General features: G+C 33.8%; 1 pseudogene; it reads right to left on the bottom strand.

Annotated features, from left to right (window-relative positions):
• Nucleotides 1-14,232: 14,232 nt before the first annotated feature.
• Nucleotides 14,233-16,359, bottom strand: LOC111139805 (annotated as a pseudogene).
• Nucleotides 16,360-23,018: the final 6,659 nt, after the last annotated feature.

Raw genomic sequence — 23,018 nt, 5'->3', positions numbered from 1 at the left:
TAATTTTAAAATGCATATTTCAAAACAGAATCACTAAGAAGTATTGACTGTGAAGGTCATTAGTACAGTTTATCTAATATATGTGGTTTTATTCCTTTCTGTGCAATGATAGAATTATACCTTCTTTTTTTAAGTATATTTGTATATACTTAAGTATATTTGTATATTAAGTATATTTTTTAAGTATAATTTAAGTATATTTGACATTTTTTGGCCAAATGAATTTTAAGAGTCGCAAGTCAATGTGTCATGTTTGGGCAGAATTTTTAAGTGCTAGTATTGTGAGACACTATATCCCTCTTCTACTGCTGCAGTGATTACAGAAATGCATGTCCAGATAAGGCCTTCCTCAGCCTGATAGCTAAAGAAGTATGAGCAGATACCATATCAGACAACACTGACATGCAGCATAAATGACAAATAATTTCTTATGTATATTTACCAAGATTTTGGAATTGATGTGTATAATCTAGACTACTCTAGCTGGTACAGGCATCACTGAATTTAAGAAATTAAAATTAGAAATTCAAAACAGTCATTGAAAAGTCTATAAAATAAAGCTCAAGAAACACTGTTCAAGGAAGAAGGAAATAAGATGTAAATCAAGAATATTGAGTTTTTAAAGAGGCACCAATTTGCACAAGCAATAAAGCATGAAGAAATTACAATGGAATATATGAGATATTTTATACCAGGTATTTTGAAACTAATTGAAGTAAAAATATCCTACAAATATATAAACTAGCAAAATTAACTCCAAAAAAACCTGAATCAAACTGTAGCCTTTGAAGAAAGTGAATTAAGTCCAAAACATCTTTCAAAAAGGCATCAGGCCAAAATAGTTTTATAAAGTTAACCAAATCTTCAAGTAAAAGTTATCCTCTATCTGATTCAAGATGTTCCAGAAAAATCAGAAAAATTTTCCACTTCAATTTATGAAGCTAATTTAATCTTGTTACCAAAAAAATTGGTAAAAGAACATTATCAAAATGAAAATTATGGAACATTGGTTTTTTTTTTTCTAATTATTAAAATTATTCTAAATAGTGAGCCTGACTACCCTTAGCTTGAGCATACATTTTCTACTTGACCACAATCCAAGCACCCCCTCCCTATGTGCACTGCAAGTACATTAAAGTTATGCTGAGTTACTGATCTACTCAGGCATCAAGCAGCTGAACAGCAATGGAAAGGTAAACTTAGTGCCAGTCTCTTGTATCCAGTTTTGGATAGCCTATTCATTTTTTTCAAAGTAGTTAATAAATAGAATTTTCTGTATGTGCCAAAATCTTAAAAAGAATTGGGATCAGTGTCATCTTGTCTTATACCTATTTCAATTTACACATTCACTACATGCCACTTCCTTGTGAACATTTTAGTTTGTAATCATTGGGTTTCTGAGAATTAATTTCATGTTTAGTTAACTGAAAAAATATAATTGATAATAAGAATAAAGTAATGTTGGGTGTTGCTTTTGAATATAACTAATACAGTAAGTCTAAGTTACACATTTTAAGTTAAATTTTAGTGTGGTTTAAATTCAAACCCATGATAAATGAGACATAATGTCATTGGAGATTTATCTTATTATTTTAATTTGCCAATTGTTCTTTTAGTTTTTTACATGAAATATTTTATCCTTAACTCCACAGACTATAGCCCTAATCTTAGGAAACTATTGAGTCCTGGTTGAATTAGTTGTAAAGTCCTTAGGTGGAATTACTGGGACCATTATCATGACAACAAAATAAAAGATAAAACAGTAGTCAAGGAATGATAGTTATCTTTGTTCATAAAAGAGAGAATGTCAGCTATATGTTAAATTTCATACATACACCAAACATTTTCTTCATAACGTTTTAGAAATTTCTATTATAGCTCAATTTCATACTGAGATGAATATATGATAAAAATTTTCCACATGTACTGGTTTTACATCTAATTCTGTTGTAGTATTCTGTTGTTTTATTATTCTCTGCTTTGTGATTTCTATTTTATCCTGAAAAGTCAATTATAAAAACTTCCTCCCAAAGCTTTTTTCTTTAAACATCTTTGTCATGTTTATATTTGTTTTGTTTTTTTTTCTTTCAGTTTGAATCATTACTGGATTTAAAGGTAACTTTCCTCAACAAAACTCAACATTGTACACTTAAATTCTTCTAGCGTATTTTAAAATCCATCACTTGCTACCTAGTGAGTTTTGTGTCCACTGTTACTTTTTTTTTTATAAAGCCAATATGACCTCTTTCACAAAAATATTGGGTTATAAAATAGGTTCATTATATTCTGAGTATTTTTCCTTTGGTAAAATTGATTCCAGTGGAAAAAAAAAACCTATTTTAGAGTTTAAAAGGTTATAAAAAGGCATGGTTTTAAATGTTTATAATGTTTTCACCAAAGTCCACATTTTGGCACTAAATACAAAATAAATAAAAGAAATAAATAAAAGATAATTTTCTTATGTGATTTTTTTTTCTCCCTTGCTAATAAAAATATATCCTGCCACTACAGTAATGGAAGAAAAGGACTGGTTCTACTCCCACTATGAAATTCTCACATTTTTTATGATATATCACTGGCATCAGAATTATATGTTATAACACATTTTTGATATTTAGAAATCATTTGTCATCACTGCCACTTAATTAACTTGTCATTACCACATTTTACAGTGCCAGCCAGCATGTAATCCACATTGTAAATATTCAGCAGATATTTATTTCATGAATAAATAGAATTTGGAATCTCATTTTATAACTGAAACATCAAAAACCCATCATATAAATATTTGCTTCTATCATTCATATGTTTTGCTCCCCTAACATTCCATTCTTCATGTACAAAACAGAGATATCTGACTCTTCATTCTTTTTTTTTTTTTTAAGATTTTATTTATTTATTTGACACAGAGAGAGAGAGGGATCACAAGTAGGCAGAGAGGCAGGCAGAGAGGAGGAAGCAGGCTCCCAGCTGAGCAGAGAGCCTGATGCGGGGCTCGATCCCAGGACCCTGAGATCATGACCTGAGCTGAAGGCAGAGGCTTAACCCACTGAGCCACCCAGATGCCCCCTGACTCTTCATTCTTAACATGACTTGAAATTTCACCTTTTTAAAAAGAATTTTTATTGGATATTACCTCTGAAATTAAGATAGGAAATATTTTGATGAAATTCATTACACTTTGAACAACATGGGTTTGGATTGTGCAATTCCACTTATTCTTTTATTATTTTATTTGAGTATAGTTAACACACAATGTTACATTAGTTTCAAGTGAACAATGTAGTGATTTGAAATGTGCAGGTCAATTTACATGTGGATTTCTTTCACTAAATACAGTGCAGTACTGTAAATATATTTTCTCTTCCTTATGATTTTTCTAACATTCTTTTCTCTACCTTACTTTATGTAAGAATACAGTATGTAATATAAAACATACAAAATATGTGTTAATTGGCTGTTTATGTTATCAGGAAAGCTTCTGGTCAATAATAAACTATTAGTAGGTAAGTTTTAGGGGAGTCAAAAGTTAATATATGGATTTCCAATGGCATGGGGGCCAGCACCCTTATCTCCCCACATTTTTCAAGGGTCAACTGTAGTTACTTTTCAAGTATATGCCCATTAAATGATTTGTGCACGTAAAAGATTACGGGTAATGGCCCTCTCATTTTTTCTGACATCACCACTTCCACTTAACTTGACAATCTGAATTTGTCTTATCTTTCTGGATTGTTTCTCCCCCACACTCCAAATCCTAGATTGTTTTTATTACAGTTCTGTGTCTTCCTTGTGGCTATGACCATTTTGGTCAATTTCTTGTAATCTTCTAACCCTAACCTGTTCCATGAAATTCTCAGCTCTTCATACATACTGGACTAGTTCTAGGTATACAATGTTTTCATTGCCAGCTTCAGCTCCATGGGAAGGACACTCCTAGTGGATCAATCTAGTCTTTCTCTCTGAGGAGCAATTAAGTGAAAAATCCTGAAAAAGTAAGTTTTTATTTGCTTGATGATTTACTTTCCAAACAGTTCTCATAATAGTTAGGTTTGTAAGTACAAAAGATTGAGAGTGTGTGCATAAAATCTCAGGTAGAATTTTCCATTCTCACTTGCAAATGTTTTCAGTATGTAGATTATCCAGTTAAATTCAGAGCACAAGTTGTCAAAAATTTAAAAGCCAGAAGCTCTATTTATTCATCAGATAACACTGCTCATTAGTCTTAACCTTAGTAGTCTATGTCAATCTTCATACTGTAGACTCAGTATCCCAATTGTCTCTTTACCAAGAAATTTCTTTAAATGTATTCTGTGTGCCATGTAATTTATGTTAGGTTTATTCAAATAGTTCTAGATAGAACAAGTATCAATTTAACATGAGTATTTTTATAACCTGTGGGAAGAAATTTTTATTTTATTAGAGGATTTTTAGAATTTACATCTTAGGAAGGACTCAGATTTTAAGATACCATCTTTTGTCCTTATGAAAAAAAATTTTTTTTTTTGCATAAAACTGATACCTTACTGGTTGTTTATATTCATCCCCAAACTAGGTTTAATTTTAACTAATTTTAAAGGACAATGATGATAATGGAAACTTTTCAAATTTCCTTTTTAGTAACATGCATTGCCCTTATTTTCCACTACAAAGACTGGAAATTCTTATTTTGAGCAGCAAGTCATTTATTTATTTATCTCTCTACCTACCTATCTATCAAATGAACAGAGAATACATCTAACTCAGATATCATTCAATTTCAGACCTATGTATCTTGTCAGGGAAATCACTTCAGATTGTAATTCCATCTGCTAAGAACTGACTGAGTCCCCACTCATTCAACATACTTAGTAATTAGCTTTGATATAGATTCAAATTTGGTTTCATGGATTTCTCCATACAATTTTTATGCAGATATTGGTTTGTCCTACCTAGAGTATAAAATCTGTGAAACATTTTAAACTAAGTACAAATCTGGCAAGCTTGGAAATTTGACAATTTCAGAAACAAAGTAATTACATGCTTTCATGGGAGAATTTCACATTTTTTTGCTGCACTCCCACCCCACCATTCCCAAATGCATTGTGCTCAAAGGCATAAATTTGTTAAGTGCCTAAGAAAAATAAGCTTCCTTGTGGTTTTATTTCATTTTCATTATTTTAAGTGAAAATGCCATATAGTATACTATACATATTTCTATACAAACTAATGTGTATAATATAAAATATATTCTGAAATTAATTTTAAAATGTTCATCTCTAGGGAGCTGTTAATAACCTTGAACTAGTTGGTTGAAGGTGTCATAGGTTTCATTAAGATATTCAGTAGGAGGACAGGTTTGCAACTTTTTACAGTGTTTTCCACACTGGATATTGTTTGCTCCTAATTTGTGCTTAGTTGTCTCCTTATTGTTAGAGAGCCTTTATTATTGAATTCATCAAAATATACTGAGTCATTTTATTTTACATACACTCCTCTCTATTGCTGTCTCATGTGTACCCTACCCATATTACCACAAGTAACAAATGTTATTAACTCTGTAGCGTGTATTCTTGCATAGCTAACCCTATGATCATAACTATATAAAAATATATTCACAGGCACACATACACATATACATTCAGTTACACAACTGCATGTTTTTGTTTTATGTTTAAAGAGTGTCTATATTACACATAGATTTTTGCATCTTGCTTTATTATTTTTTGGTATGTCATAAAAATCTAAGTCAGTTGTTATAAATTTAATATACACTTTTAAATGTCAGTACAAAAGCAAACAAGCAAAGGGGAAAGAAAAAAGAGAGAAGCAAACTAAAAAACAGATTCTTAACTATAAAGAACAAAATGCTGGTTTTCAAAGGGGAGGTGGGTAGGAGGATGGGTTAAATAGGTCATGGGGATTAAGAAGTACCCTCATCATGATGAACACTGGGTGATGTATATAAGTGTTGAAACACTACATTGTACACCTGAAACTAATATTACATTATATGTTGGAATTTAAATAAAAACTTAAAAAAATAAAAGTCAGTACAGTGTTCTGTGTTTGGGTATTGGTATAAATTATGATTTATTCAACTCTTTACTTATTGATGGCATTCTTTTTGTTTCTACTGCTTAACTCAACAAGCAATGCTTCAGTAAACATCTTTATGTTGGAATCATTCCTTTAAAAATTTTTAATCTGAGGGATATAAAATGATGATTAATTTTCATTTAATTTATATGTTTCTGACTGGGAAGTTGAGAATCTTTTCATGTATTTAGTAACATGTGGATTTAACTTTCTGTAAATTGTTCATATTCTTTGCCTTTTTTTGTAGCATTTTTCTTTTGGTTATTAATTTAAAAATTCAAGCTTTGCTTTATCTGAAGATACTCTATCTGGACTATAATCTTAACTCTTGTTTTGGATCCTTTCAAAATTCATACTTTGAAGTTTCAAGCTGTGAAATATATCTTATTGTTAAACTATTAATCATAAAAAATGCATTCATTTAAAATAAAAGAATTGCTGTGTACTTTAATTCTCTCTCTTGCTCTTCTAATTCTCAGAAATAATAACTGGTAAAAGTTTTGAGTTTAAAGAGCTTCCTTTAGATGTTCTTTAGAGCAGATCTGCTCATTCCTGAAATATACTTTTGCTGGATGTAGAATACTGGACAGGCAGTTCTTTTCTTTCAGCATTTAAATTATGTGCCACTTTCTTATTGTCTCTACACTTTCTGATGAGAAATCTACTGCCTTTTGAATTGTCATTTCTCACAGGTAATACATAGTTTCATTCTGTTTGCTTTCAAGATTTTTGTCTTTAATTATCAGACATTCATCAGGAATTTATCTAAGCCTAGACATAGATTTCTTTGATATTATCCTGTTTCAGTTTGTTCAACTTGTTGAATCTATAAAGTTTATATTTTATTATGTTTTAGCCCCCAATTTTTTTTCAATTTTTTTCTTCATTGGTGCCACAATTTTTTCTCTTCTTTTTTTGAATTCTGATGAATAATTCCTTTATCGGGTCTTTTGTTATTGTCTCACAACTCCCTGCAGATCAATTTATGCTTTTTCAATGTATTTTCTTAAAATTTCTATTGCTTTATCTTCAAATTCATTATTTCTTCTATTGTTTCCATTCTGATATTGAATCTATCCTTTTTTAATTTTGGTTTTTATACTTTTTAATTCAAAATTTTTCCCTTCTTTTTTGCATCTTCTATTTTTCTTTTTGCTGAGATTTTTTGATAGCTTAAATTTGTTTCAAGAGTGTTTATGATTGCTTATTAGACTATTTTAAATGGCAGCTGCTTTGAAATCCTTGCCAGAGATTTCTAACACCTGTGTCATCTTAGTGTTAATGCTCATCATCTTTTCTAATTCAAATTGAGATTTTGTTTCATCTAATGTGTTCATTGACTAGAGGATTTTCCCTAGTTACTCAATAAAACAATAATCTAGGTGTTACAGTGAAAGTATCTTATGGATTTGATTAAAGTCCACAATCATTTGAAGATTATTTTAGATAATATGATTCAATTAGTTGAAAGACCTCAAAAAGCATAGTTGAGGCTTCCTTAAAAAAAAATTCCCTTGAGGATTGTGGCTCCAGCTCATCCCCAATAGCTCCAGCTTATTCTTCTGAAAGCCTGTCCAATGACTTTTAGACTTGCCTAACTAGCCTCCAGAATCAGATAAGCCAATTTTTTGCAATAAACTTCTTAATATAAATATCCTACAGATTCTTGTCTCATTAAATCTTACCTGATACAACTATTCTTAGAATGACAAATAAGTTTGCACTCCACCCTGAAAATATTTTGTGTCATAAGACTATGGTTCCTTTGTAAATCTCCATTTTAGGAGGTAGTTAATTTGCTTAGATTCAGAATGCATTTACTGACTCATTTCTGTGGGTTACAGTTCAAATGTGGGTGAGTTGCCACCTTATTAGTAAAGGAGGTAGAATTCAGAGTACCATTGGCAGAATCTTCTGGGAAGGGGCATATAAGAAATAAGTTACAATGGGAGAAAATATAAAACATCAGGAATTAAGAAAGACTAATGGGAAGCATAAACATATTAGTAAAAATAAGACCATTCTCTTGAGTTTTTAAGATTGTGTCTGACTGTTAAAACCAAAAATAATTACAAAATGTTTTAATCTGACCCTGATTTTATGTAGAGGTAATATTTTAGATGAGTACGTCATAAAGGAGTGAGGGTAAAGAAATGCAAATGGTGATAAGGTAACTGTATTTTACTTCATATTGTAATCTAATCTTAATAATCACATTTCTATGTATTTACATATGTAAGTATAAAACTTATTTTAACTAAAAACTTGTGAATGGATTATTATAGCAGTCTTTTTTATAGTTTCTAAAAATTGGAAGTAACTAAGATTTGCTTCAACATGTAAATGATATGTGGAATAATAAAAAGGAATAAGCTATTGATTCTGATAACAAATAATGGATGAATCTTTTTTAAAAAGATTTTATTTATTTATTTGTCAGAGACAGAGCACAAGCAGGGGGAACAGCAGGCAGAGAGGTTAGAAGGAGAAGCAGGCTCCCCACTGAGGAGGAAGCCCAATGTGGGACTTGATCCCAGGACCCTGGGATCATTACCTGAGCTGAAGGCAGATGCTTAAAGGACTGAGCCACTCAGGCATCCCATAATGGATGAATCTTAAAGACACTCTGCTGAAAGAAAAAAGTCATGTCCAGAGGGTATATGTTGTATGATTCCATGTATATGATAGTCTGGAAGAGGTAAAACCACTGGGAAAGAAAATAGTTCAACAATTTTTTTTTCTCTTGGATTTTGAAGAGAGAAAAGAGTATACTACAAAAGAAATGTACATATGGTACCAACCTAATTACAACCTAATTATGCCACATTTTCTTTTTTTGTTGTTGTTAAAGATTTTATTTATTTATTTGACAGAGAGAGAGATCACAAGTAGGCAGAGAGGCAGGCAGAGAGGGGGAAGCAGGCTCCCTGTTGAGCAGAGAGCCCAATGCGGGCCTCGATCCCAGGACCCTGAGACCATGCCCTGAGCTGAAGGCAGAAGCTTAACCCACTGAGCCATCCAGGCACCCTACCACATTTTCTTTATCCAGTCATCTATGTATGGGTAATTAGGTTGGTTCCACATGTACATTTCTTTTTGTAGTAAATATATATATATATATATATAAAATTACTAAGCTCTAAAAGAGAGTGAAATCTTGCCATTTGTGACATGAACGGACCCAGGGAGTATATATATGCTAAGTGAAATAAGTCAGACAGATAAAGACAAATACCATGCAATTTCACTTATATGTAGAATCTAAAATATAAAACAAACAAAAAACAGATACAGACTCACTAATTCAGAGAACTAGTGGTTTCCAGATGGAAAGTTGGGGGGAGATGGGAAAAATGAGTGAAGGAGATTAAGGTGAGGAAATAAGTGAAGCAGTTATAAAATAAATGAGTCAAGAGGATGAAAAGTACAGCATAAAGAATATAGTCAGTAACAGTGTAATAATGACGTATGTTGACATATGGTAACTATACTTATGGTGGTGAGCATTGGGTAATGTAAAGAACTGTCCAATAACAATGTTGTACACCTGAAATTAATATAAAAATGTATGTCAACTATATAGCAATAAAAATTGAAATGTGCAAGGAAATGTTGAGGGTTATGTAATCACTCTTCTGTATGATACTGGATTGGTGGATCCATGACTTTTTGTATTTTCAATATCTGTATATCACAAAGAGTGATCTTTGATATAAGAAAATTTAAAAATTAACCAGGATATCGGAGGATGCCAGAATGGAATACAGACTAATACCAATATGGTGTATATTAGAGACGATGTAGAAAAAGTGAATGTCTTAGTAGAAACAAACACACTTAGCACTCAGGCTTTACTTTATAAATACCCATTCTCCAGGAAAAGTAACTAGATATTCTTGAAAAAATTACTTATACTAAGCCTAGGGAAGGGAAAATAAGTGATGAGATGGAGAACTTTATAGTATTAGAAGCTAATAAGTGCTAAAACTGGAAAAATTTAAAAGAAAGAAACAAGTAATATCAGAAGGACACAGAAGGCAATGTGAAAGAGCTCTCAATGGCCAAACTTGGAATAATTGAGCAACAAAATAAATAACATAGTATTGGATTATAACTCAAGTCATTAAATAAATATCACTGAGTCCATAATGATATACATAAATGATTGAGAAAGGACAAATTTTCCTTAAAGGAGAATACCAAATAATATATGAAGATACTTCTCCCACTAAAATGTAGGACTTACTTCTCTTCCCTGTGAGTATTGGCTGGAATCACTAATTTTCAAAGAATGGAGTACAGAAAGGAAAAAAAGAGTAACTTTACAGTGGAGAAGTCTGACAACCTCAACTTAACCACATGATCAAGGTTTACCATCACCAGAATAGGCAAGTTGATGTATGATGCAATAAGAAGGCAACATCCTCTCTGCAGTATTCTTCTCCAAAATCCATAACCCCAGTTGAATCATGGGAAAATATCATTGAAACCCATTAAAGGACATTTTACAAGGTACTGAGCAAATATTTTTCAAAAGTACCAAGAGCTTGAAAAACAAGCAGAGTGAGCTTAACTGTCAGACAAACATGGTTACTGTTTCCAGAATAGTCTCTTTATTGTAGTCTCTTTATTGTATTCCACCACTTGGGAACTCTTACCAGCTATGAGTTAATTTTTGTATTTCCTATGCCTAGTACAGTGCCTGGCACAATTATGTTGTGAATTTTACATTAGTGTATTAATTTCTTTTAATAACCAGTTATGTATGTGCTAGTGATTTTGCATTTTGTCCTCATATAGTTCTTTTTCTCAATGTACCACCATTAACCTTCATCTTGTTATTTGGAATTCCACAACCTGGTGCTATAATTCTTTCAATATGCATTAATGTTACATAAGTTTAATATAAAGAACATGGAGTCCACTAGGTATGCAAGAAAAAAATAAACTTTAGTATTCTCCCCCATTATCTTTTAATCACTAGGTTTTGACAATTACCTTAAGGCAGAATTGTTTGAGTGCTTCAGGCATGTACATATGGACTCTCCTTCAGTTCCTTCTATGATTCTGATTAATCATTTATGGACATCTCTGCTAACCCACAGTCTTTTTTGCCTATAGGCTTTTATGATCCCTTGATTCATTTCTGCTATAAGAATGCAATTTAGACATTTATACACCAAACTACTATTCTGGCTCCAGAAAATCAAGAGGATAAAAATATGTAGAAAAATATTCATGTCATAAATGTCATCTTTTTGTCTTTTCTGGGGAGAAGCTTTTATAATAAGTTTAAGATATTAGTCAATGGTATATTGGTAAACAAGCTCTCTAAGCTAAAGCAGAAAAGAAAAAAAAAGGAATTAACTGATTTGTAGCATTTGTTGATGTCCATGGTGTAAATACTCATCATGACCAAATTCAAACAGACAAGATGGTATCAACAAATTAGAAAGAAAAGCAACACATCAACTACCATAAGGCAGTGTGAATCAGCTCCAGAGCACTGGGGCACTATCCCAGTACTGTACTGACTTGACATGACAGAAGTAGTATAATTTCTTTTGTTACCTATGAACCTGAAGGAGATTGCGTGCTAGGATTAAAGGATCTCAGAGCACAACTGTATTCAGCAGTTTGGAAAAAGTTCGTTCTTCAATTCAACCTGAAGTCAGGTGCAGTCAAGCAATCAGATTTCCAACCAGATATTCTAGGTGAAAGCACTGAATGTTAAATTTAATTTAACCAAAATTAACTTGGTTTTTTAAAAATTTTAAAATGCCTTGTGATGATTTAAAATGTAATCAGGTTTTAGAAAACATATTTGTTTATTCAACAACTCTTTAAATAAATGGACTATTTTTTCAAGAACTTTTAGATTTATAGATAAATTGAATATGAAGTAGAGAGAGTCTGGATATACCTCCTTGTTACCACCAGCCCTACACACATGCACACACATACATACATATGCACAGAGTGTCTCTGATTATTAGTATCTCGCATCAGTGTACTGCATTTGTTACAACTGATGAGCCTATATTGATACATTGTTACCTAAAATCTATAGTTTACATTAGGATTCACTCTTGGTGTTGTACATCATATGGCTTTTGACAAATGCATAATAATATGTATCGACCATTATATTATCATACAGAATAGTTTCACTGCCCTGAAAACCCCTATGCTTCACCAATTCACTCCTTCCTTCCCAAACTCTTGGCAAACACTGATTATTTTACTGTCTCCACAGTTTTGTCTTTTCCAGAGTGTTATATAGTTGGAATCTTACTATGTGTAGTCTTTTCAGACTGGCTTCTTTCACTTAGTAATAGGCATTTAAATTTCTTCCATGTCTTTTTGTGGATGATAGCTCATTTAGCACTGAAAAGTGCCAAAAAATATTCCAGTGTCTTTATATACCAAGTTTATCCATTCACCTACTACTGAAGAACAACTGGTTTCTTTCACGTTTTGGCAATTATGAATAAGGCTGCTACAAACACCTGTGGGCATGTTTGTGTGTAAACATAAGTTTTGACTTCCTTTGGATAAATATAAGGAAGTGTGATTTTGATCATAGTATGTTTAGCTTTGTAGAAACTGCCATACTGTTTTCCAAAGTGTCTGTACCATCTTGCATTCCTATCAACAATGAATGTGAGTCCCGATTGTTCCACAACCTCATCAGCATTTGCTGTGGTTAGTGTTTTGGATTTTAGCTGATCTAATAGGTAATTAGTGGTGTCTCATTATTTAAATTGTTGATCATCTAGGGGTGCCTGGGTAGCTCACTCCATTAAGTGTCAGACTCTTCATTTTGGCTCAGGCCTCAAGTGAGATCAAACCTTGAGCTGGACTCCATGCTCAGTGCAGAACCTGCTTGAGAACCTTGTTCTTCCTCTCCCTCTGCCCACCCCCCCGCTTGCACTCTTGCTCTCTCTCTAAATAAATAAAATCTTTAAATCGTTGATCATCTTTTCACATGCTTGTTTGCCATATGTACATCTTCTTAACTATTTTTGAAGCAAGAACTTCCTATGGAATTACTTTAATCTAAGTGTTAGAAATAAATGGAGAGTAAGTGCAACAAATGCTTGGAGTGCATGTCAAGTTCAAGCAAGTCCAGTTGCTGAGGAAGTTCATATGAGGGACATTCAATCATTTTATGAACTAGGACAGAGAGGCCACTTTTTATTGATCTTAGGACAGAATCCAAGAGAATGTATGCTTAACATATCAGCAGACCCAGATGTGAAAGAGGAAAATTTGATAGGCCCTTATATGCTGAAATTTGTAATGAATGCTTATTCACTCCTATTAGTCAGCTCTGATAATTAAAGTGATGAGTCATTTGAAAAGGTAAGTAAAGTGATTTCTGATTCCATCTTATCTAGGGCCTTTCACATACTTTCCAGTATTCAATTTCACAATTTAGAATTTACACTGAAAATCCCTAAAAACTTCATCTTTTCATATTTGTAAGTTAGTAAGAATAAATCCTATCAGAGACTTAAGAAAAATAATGGTTATTCTAAAACTTCAGTTGTAGCAATAAAAGAATAAAAAGGAATAACATGAAAGCCACTGTAGAACTGTCTGCTATTTGAAGCCATTGCAGGTATCAGAAAATAAGTCCTGTGCAGACTGAAATTTTCTTGCTCCTCAAGTTCTGTCTGAATACATTATTTTTAAAGGATCCTTGAAACATAAAGCATCCTGTATGGGCAGGCATTAAAATAAAGTACTATTAAAATAGATACAAGAATATATTAAGTGAAAAATACCAAATAAATAAATTTGAGGAGGATGTTGGAAAAGAAAAGAGGACCCCATACTGTTTTCACAGTAGACAAGATCAACAAATGAGAGAACTAGTAAAAGTTACAAAAACATCAACTTCCTTACAATATCTATATGGAGCAGTGATACATGTTTCCCAGAAAACTGTGAGCAGATCAAACATTCAATCACAGTCTGGTCTGTTATCTAAGACAGACATTTACTCAGAGTTCCACAGAAATCAAAGTGCATTTTTTTTTCACATAAACTGCTCATTTATTAGCATTGGTACAGCAACGTAACCATTTCCAGTCAATACATGGAGATGCATTGGAGGTGGCAGAACAAGGGGAGGCAAGTGGCAGCCTCCTATTTCTTCCACTCCTCCTTGTTGTAGTACCACCTGGCTGAGAACCTGTGAATCAGGCTGACCTTCATGTACAGCATCCTCTTGGTCTGCTTGGTCACCCACTCCTCTTCCAATGTGTGGAGGATGGAGCTGTACACATTGTGCTTCTCCCAGATCAGAATGAGTGGTGAAGTCCGTGAGGATCATGCCGGCACCCACAACCATCTCCCACTCTTCCCTGCTTCTGTTCATTTCAGCAAAGCTCTAATTGAACTTCGTATGGTACAATTCAACTTTTTCATTAATGGAGAGGCTGCTCCAGGAAGCCCTCTCCTCCTCTTCTAAAGTCTTCTGGTGGAGAGGTTCTTGATGTGGACCACCTCAGGCAGGGGATAGCTGGTGGACATAACTCAGGGGAGAGCATAGTCTTCATTCTTCAGGACATTTCCATGTGCTCTTACACATAGTGAGTGGAAATTGCTCACTTGCCAATTAAGCTAAACACCCTGGTAGCAACATTCTGCCACTACTGTCCACTGCCCCAAAATGTAATTTTTGATCCAAATATAAAAGAATTAAAATTGTATTTGACATTGAAACAGGAATTTCAGGTTGACAGATTTGCTGAAACTCTATGTTGAAGAAGAAAATGTCACATAGGAAGATATATTTCAAATATGTTAACATGGTCATTTAAAAGGCAAAAATCTGTTTATTCCTAACTATCCATGATTATCTGTGAAAACAAAAATATGAAATTGCATGTGGTGAATTTCCATAAAATGGAAATTATGTTTTTGGATGAAGACCCAACAACTCTGACACTGCTTGCAAACCATGTTATTTTTAAAGTACACAATATTCAATGTTCCCATGAGCATGGCATTAGAAATATTTCACAAGCAAACATAGTAATAAGATGACATGGTATGATTTTCAGAAAGGGCTACAAGAAGGTAGACTCTATATCCTGGTATACTTGTGGGTCTATCTGCTGCTTAATCAAGACAGAACTTCTGCTGGAAACAATGCTGTGAATTCTTGTTGTTTCATTTTGTAAACAAATTTACCAGAATGATAATCACAATGTCATTTTGGTATCTTAATCTAAGACTTCTCTCTTAAAAATGCATTTATTTATTATTAAATCTGATTGCTTATAATAAACAATATAGGCTAGAGACAAAGAATTTTATTAATTATGTATTAACAGTTTGAATATAAATATACTGAGAAAGAAAAGACAAATAATAATCTATTCTAATTAGAGTGTAGTTTTAGTATTAGTTCATGATTCAATGGCAGCCCATGTTGTTTTAGCTTGCCCAGGAATGTGTTACTTGTCTGGGCCTTCTCTAGTGTTTAAACTCTTCCCATTCACACTGATTTGGTGACTCTTATACTTTCCCCTGACAAACATTTTCTGCCTTTTTTTTTTCCCCCTCTTTTTTAAGAGACAGAAAGAGAGAGAGAGAGCATGAGAGCATGCTGGAAGTGTGGGGAGCGCAGAGGAAAAGGGAGAGAAAGAATATTAAGCAGGCTCCATGCTGAGCATGGAGCCCACTTGGGCTTGTTCTCACAATCCTGACATCATAACCTGAGCTGAAATCAAGAGTCAGTCACTTAACTGACTGAGCCACCCAGACACCCCTAGTTTTGCTTCTTGATCCTGGACAGCTTCCTCTTGATATTAATGACAATACACTAATTCCAGAGAGCTCTAGGGCCCTGCCTCTAAATCTTCAGATTTCAAATATAATTGCAGAGATATATTATTGTTCATGGTCAGTTTTAAACTTAATAGTGGAACTCTTGATTCCATCTCACAAAAATTAGAAACAGGCAATAGTATCAGTTAGTGTTACGCAGAAGCTACACATGAGCAGTGGAAGGAACACTCCAAGTCCGAGTCCCAAGTCCTTAGAGGGAAATAATAGAGAAATTTCCAGAACAAGGATGGTGATAAGTAAACCCAAGGACACAACATCCTGACCTGTGGCTTCTAAGACCTTGGGGCTGACAGATCAAGAGCCACTGGTTTCAAGCATGCATTCTCCTCTTCCTCCTCTACCTCAGGGTAACCCCTAGACTCATTAATGCATTTGCATTACAGTTACAGCCTCCATCTCCATGGAAAAGGTTGCCATGGTGATTGGGGAGCAAACCTTGCAGGGTCAAAATCTCCTCCTTCCAACCTGTTGGGGGAAGTTCTCCAAATGCTTAGAAGCAGACTTCATTAGAGACCACCCTACCGTATATCTTGGCTCCTCCCAGCCCAGAGAGACACAACAAATATACAATCCCTAAAGAACCTAGGGCCAGTTTCACCTCATGGAACCTCCTTGCTCTCCCACCTTGAGAGTGTACTTTCGCTTTAATAAAACTGCTTTATGCTTGCTACTTCCCTTCTGGCTGTCTTTATTCAAGCCCAGATTCCCACCTAAACGCTCTTGTGAGGAATCCAAGGATCAAGACCTCTATTCACACAACACAGACTCTCCCACTGGTAACGTTAGTACATTTCTCATTTAATAGCAGCTTAAATACTCTTAAAAAAAATGCAATGTCAAAGAAAAGGTAGTTTATATAATTAGCATATCATACTATACCTCAAGGATTCCCCACATAACAGCAATGATCAGAAATGGTAGTGAAGGCCATAAACTCTGCCATCAAGCAGTCCTGATTTCCAGCCAATAGACACAGCAAGAGGGACATCATATATTCTTTGAAAATCATAAAATATATTAGATTTCATATGACAAAGAAAATAATTGAACAAATCATACATAGTACTTTAGTTGTTAGTTTCACGGATGCTGTTATTTTACTTTAACATTGATGTTAAAATGTTTACCTTGGAAAAAAGGGTCAGGCATTCCCATAGAGGCACTTCTTAAGAACAATAAGGGATACCTTTTGGTAACAAACCTCAAATTTATTTTTAATTTTATAAAATTTTCTAAAAATGTATCTATTTGACAGAGAGAGATAGATCACAAGTAGGCAGAGAGAGAGGGGAAGAAGGCTCCCCACCAAGCAGAGAGCCCAATGTGGGACTTGTTCCCAGGACCCTGAGATCATGACCTAAACTGAAGGCAGAGGCTTAACCCATTGAGCTATCCTGGTGCCTGATTTTACATTAATTTTAATAGACAAAAATTTCAGTATTAATCACATAGCATATAGAGAATCTAGTATAGGATAGGTCATCTAGACAAGTTCATCAATATTGATTCTTATACTAGGAGGGAAGATGAAGATAATGATTTTATAGGAGATACAATTAACTATTTATTCCAATTAGCCAGGGGCACAGATTTCTAGTTGTCTTCCATACCTGATTTTTCCTCTTTCATAGCATTACAAATTTAACTGGCTCCATGAATTTCCAGAATAAAAATTTCATTCCCCAGACTCCTTGCTGCTAGTATTAAGTCTTAGAAGTGTTAGACAGTAGGCTCTGGGAACTTTCTATCCTGGGATAGAGGGTAGCTCTAACCCACTGCAATGCACTTTGATGTCAGTCTGCATAGGTTTGAATCATTGACACATACTCAGTGCTTAGTAAATTTAGTTGTTAAAGACACAGCTATTAACTTTTGATATCATTTTGCTGGAGCAGCGTTCTTCATCTGGGAGTGATTTTGCGCCCCTCCTCACCCCCCACCAGAACACATTTGGCAAAATCTGGAGCCATTTCTGAATGTCACCAGGAAACTGGGGTGGGGTGGAATTCCTGGCATCTAGTAGGTAGGGGTGCTGATAAACGATATGCACGAAACAGCATATTTGATATTTTAAATTTGGTATTTTAAAAAAGTTACTTAAATTTGATATTTTAAAAAGCCACTTAAATAGCGAAGCCTTTAAGAGAGTTGTAACACTAATATCTTTACAGATCCATGATATAAAGATATCAGTTCATTCAGGCAAAACCCCCCAAAATCAAAAAACACCAAACTTCTATTTTGTTGCCACCCCTCTAAGTTCTGCCAGAAATTTTAAGGGTAGAATGATAATAAGAGACTACAAGTTTCCAAAATGGCATTATTCAATGTTGTCAATCCCAGCCATTTTAGTTAGAATGTCTAAGTTAAAAAAACAACACAAAATTAAAGAAAAACAAAGCAAAAACAAAACAGAACAAAACAATAGCAACAAGCTCATCCAGACTTCTATTAAAAATCATCCATAGCCTAATCTTTAAAACCCTGTACTTGGAAAAAGTAAGGAATTTTTTCTATTCCCTAATCTGACATATTTAAATTTAGCTTTAGAAATTTCAATGTTTGGTTTGCCTAGCCCAACCTCAAGTATAACCACCTGAAACAGAATGATTTTAAACTTATTTCTATGAAAACTTTTCCTTGTGTCCTACACTTCACTGGCTTCCTGGGAGATATTTCCTCTGTTGCTGGACAGTACCCTCTTTGAGTTTCTTCTCTTCCAGGGCTCAGCTCTCTGTATCCACCTCAAACCACAGCTTCATTGTAGAGCTGGTAGATTAAAGAGCATCCCCTGGGCCTGTGTCTCCGGTTCTCCACTGAAATGCTCCTGCCTGTCCTTTGCCTAGCATTTTCAGCCACAGTCACCTCTCACCACCTTTTCTGTGCCCCAAGACATGAGATCATTTATAGCTTCCCTGACATACAAAAGTGCCACCATTTCTGCCAGGCTCAGACCACATTAGCCTGAACACAATGCACAGTCCTTCCTTTATTGTGGCTGTGCCATGCCTCTAGGTGTCAGCTAGTGAGGTGTTGTCAGTGAGACAAGATGTCCACACAGCATCCAAAGCTCTTTCCAGGTCAATGGATTACTTCCTACAAAATCCCCTGCTGCCTCTAGTCTCTTTACTCACCCATATTCTCTGTCTTCCTACAAAACTAAAAGAATATTCCCCAGTTTCCCCAAAGCAAGGAGCTCCCCAGTCTCAGCACTTTTGACATTTCAGGCTAAGTAATATTTTGCTAGCAGAGGAGAAACTGTCTAGCTTATACTGTAGGTGTTTATTGTTCCCAGATAAAGAACACTGCCCCAGCAAAATGATATGCAATCCTCAAATCTCACTCATCAAAACATTTAAAATATACTAGAAGTGTTCCAATTTTTTTCAAGGGCTGTAGTACTTTGGAAAGAAAAGTTAGCAAAGACTTGCAGAATATTTTCTATTTTCTATCAAACTTATATCCCTTACCCCAAGATAATAATTCTGTATCTCTCTAATTGAATGGAATGATGGGGGTGGGGGGAGAAAAAGGAAGCAAAAAAAAAAATCAGTATCTCAAAAATATTATTCTGTTGCATGTATCTGTTATTCTTATAGGCCCAGTCTTCTGATTTGATGGGAAGAATAAAGAACATTTATTTAGATTATTTTTGGAAGTGAGTAGGAAGTCAAAATTATTTTTCTCATGGACATGCTTCTCCCATAGCATATGGAGCAGATTGCCTCCAGATGTTACTATGCATTAATTCATACCTATGATCATGGGGTGACAAAATCTGTCTCTTCTTTCTGTACTTTTTTCTTCAATTTAGAGACATAATTCCCTGAACTTTGCTTCTCACTGGGATGCCTCTACCATTCTTACTGATCCTATTCCTCTAGCTATGAATATAGTGGAAGGACCTGATTTTAGAACACCATTTGCTTCAAATTTGACATCTTTAATGGATGTGGTTTGTTGTGTAATAAGACTTCACTGTAACACCTTTTATTGACTGGAGGAGTTGTTTTACTTTCTCTTTTCCAACAAGTGAGGCTTTCTCTTAGCTTAATTTTTCCTCTAATGGTACTATCATGTTCCTCTCTCTTTCCATAGTTTTTAAATACAATTTTTGTTTCTCATTGTGAGTTTTCTCTATTTATTTATTTTTGTTCCTGTGAGACTCATCTAAGGCTGTCCCAAAATTTTAATCGCTGTGTTCTGTGAAGGATGGCTCTGGTTTAGCGTTCTTTGGAATTGATTTATATTTCTTTTCCACTCAAATCATTTTTTTTCTTTAATTTCCTCTTATGAATCCATAGGATAATTTTGCTCTGGAAAAACACTCTGGAATCATTTTCTTTTTTCTAAAGATTTTATTTATTTATTTATTTGAGAAAAAGAGAGACAGAGCATGAGCGGAGGGGGACAGGCAGAAGGAGAGGGAGAAGCAGACCTCCCACTGAGCAGGGAAGCCTGACGCAGGGCTATATCCCAGGACCCCAGGATCATGATCTGAGTGGAAGGCAGACACCCAACTGACTGAGCCACCCATGCCCCCCAGAGGCATTCTTGATTCTTTTTTCTCTCACAACCTATATTCATTCTGTTGGGGAATTCAGATGACTCTACCTTTAATATATATCTGTAAGTCCATAACTCTGGTTGATTCTCTGACATTTTCCAAGTGATATGCCAGTGTCTAGAAATAGTAGGTGCTTGATAATATTTGTTTAACGAATGAATATGTGGATGAAAATAAAGATATTATCCATGTATGCCACTCAGTTCACATATCTAATAAATAAATACATGTAAAATCAATAGCAGTGCTAATTATGCAAGAATTAATTTTGCCTATAAGAAATATAGGCAACTGCAATCATGGTAACCAGCATGTTATTGTTTTCTAAGAAAATATTGGCAATATCATCAGATAACCAATAGTTATCGTTCTAATTTCAAATATTTCCTATGTCTTAATGAAAAACCTCTTCACTGTGCACTGATGAGTACATCAAATTGGGGAACTGCTGCTACAAAAACATAATTTGCTGCATTGTTCTCTAAGATTGCTTTTTATTAGGTGAAACAGAAGTGAGCATTGTCCTTTCCAGTGTACATATATTTTTATTTTGACTATAAAATGTTCATAATTAAACTTCTCTTAATGTTTTTCTTCTCATGCAAAATATTTTCTCAGGAGTATCTTAATTTTTTTTTCATTGTATATTAAATAAGAATCTGAAACTTTTGGAGAATTTTCTGTAAAAATACATTGGTTTATTTAACTGTTTCTTTCTCTATTTTTTTTTAATTTTCCCCTCAGAAAAAAATGGGGCCTAATATCTAGAAGGAAAAAAAAAAAACAAAACAAAACCGTCTTTGTTAAATAAATCAATGAATCGGTACAATATGTGAGTGGTAAGTCAGCATTACATATTCGTGGACTTCCAGATTCTTTTATTCTGTTTTCCCTTTTAGATAACTGTCCATGAAAGCTGGCACACTGTTTCTTTAAATTCTATAAAACACTTTTGTACAACCTGGAGTATTGCTTTCTGTATATTGTGCTTTTTTCAGTTTCATGGTCACCTACTTCTAGAGACCCACTCTATCAGTTACATTTGGCCCAATAGTCATCTTGGTCATATATGATCCAGTTCATCAGAGTCCCTTGATGTTTGCTTTGTGAGTGAAGAATACATTGGTCAGCAAGATTATTCAAGTATCAGCTAGGTACGTTTGCTTTACCTGCATGAGTGTCCCGGCAGGTGTTTAAGTGGATTTGGTGCTCATTTAGTACTCTTGCAATGCTGCCAATATTGAGAACTGTATATGGAACTTATCTATTTACATCATCAAGCCAGATGGCTTTATCATATATTCCTTAATTGATGCTATGTGTCTTATTCTTTCCTTTTATTCTCTGCAAAATGAAAATTTGCCTCATTAGTTCTATTTGCTTAGAGAGATAGACACCTGTTAGATTTCCTTCCTGAGTCTCTACTCTCAGTAAGAAACAGTTTGATCTAAAAGTGTACAGTTTTCTGTCCTGTTTAAATTATGAAGGTGGTCTTGGTAAATACCAAGCTAAACTATAAACACAATTAAGATTGCATTAGTAGTTACTTTAATGAAAACTTCTCTCACATAAATATATATGTGTGGGTACATATATACATATATATGTATATATATCATGATAAAATAAAATGGTCAAATATCCTTTAAAATTAAAAAGTGCTAATATTAATTGTATCCTTATGTAAGGAAATTTATTCAATCAAGGCACTAGAGAGGGAAAAAATATAACTGAAATAATTTTTCTATGTCATTTTGTAATTAAGAATCACTTAACTAAGCAAGTATATAAAATGTAATCAAAAGAGTTTAATAAGTGCTCTAACAGTACTGTGAAAATTATGGCTTCAATGAGAACTAATTATCTAACTTGCTGTTTCAAATATTTAAAATAAGTTTTTGTTCTTCACCCTTTAAATTCGTTAATATTAAACAACTTCATTAATAATGTTAAAGTGCAGCTTACATTTGGTGATTAGAATACATAGATACACTTCCTAGCATAGAAATATAAAGGCCTAGTAAGAAAAAAAAAGTAAAATGGGCTTCAATATGGGTATATTATAGCACAGATTTGGTTCTGACCCAGTGGGAGCATAACTGCATGTTGTGTTCTTATAATGGGAATAGTTCCCATAAGAAAGATACTTAAGGAGTAGATATTCTAAAACTGAATAATGTTACAGTTAGTATAATAACCAATCACTGAAAGAATCATAAAGGTAAATGAGTATTTGATAGTCATTTTTCATTAAAATGCAGCAGTGTCCTGGTGTTAATAACTAGTTAAAAAAAGCTAAATGATACTTGCATTTTGATTGCAAATCTAAATTTTCTAAAACACAGATAGTGGCTTAAAAGTTCTTCTGCATTTAATCATTTCATGCAATGATATATATTTAGAACTTTATATTTTTTGAAGTGTTTTTCACTTCTAATTTTCAGTTTTTAAAGGGTTTTAGTTAATTATATTCTTCAAGATATTCCAGCTTGGTTTTTGCTAAGGGAGA

The sequence above is a fragment of the Enhydra lutris genome, unplaced genomic scaffold, assembly GCF_002288905.1.
Source record: "Enhydra lutris kenyoni isolate GAN:26980312 unplaced genomic scaffold, ASM228890v2 scaffoldscaffold4, whole genome shotgun sequence".
In the NCBI taxonomy this organism is placed as follows: Eukaryota; Metazoa; Chordata; class Mammalia; order Carnivora; family Mustelidae; genus Enhydra; species Enhydra lutris.
The sequence above is the reverse complement of the archived record's forward strand: the minus strand, read 5'-3'. Positions and strand labels throughout refer to the sequence as shown.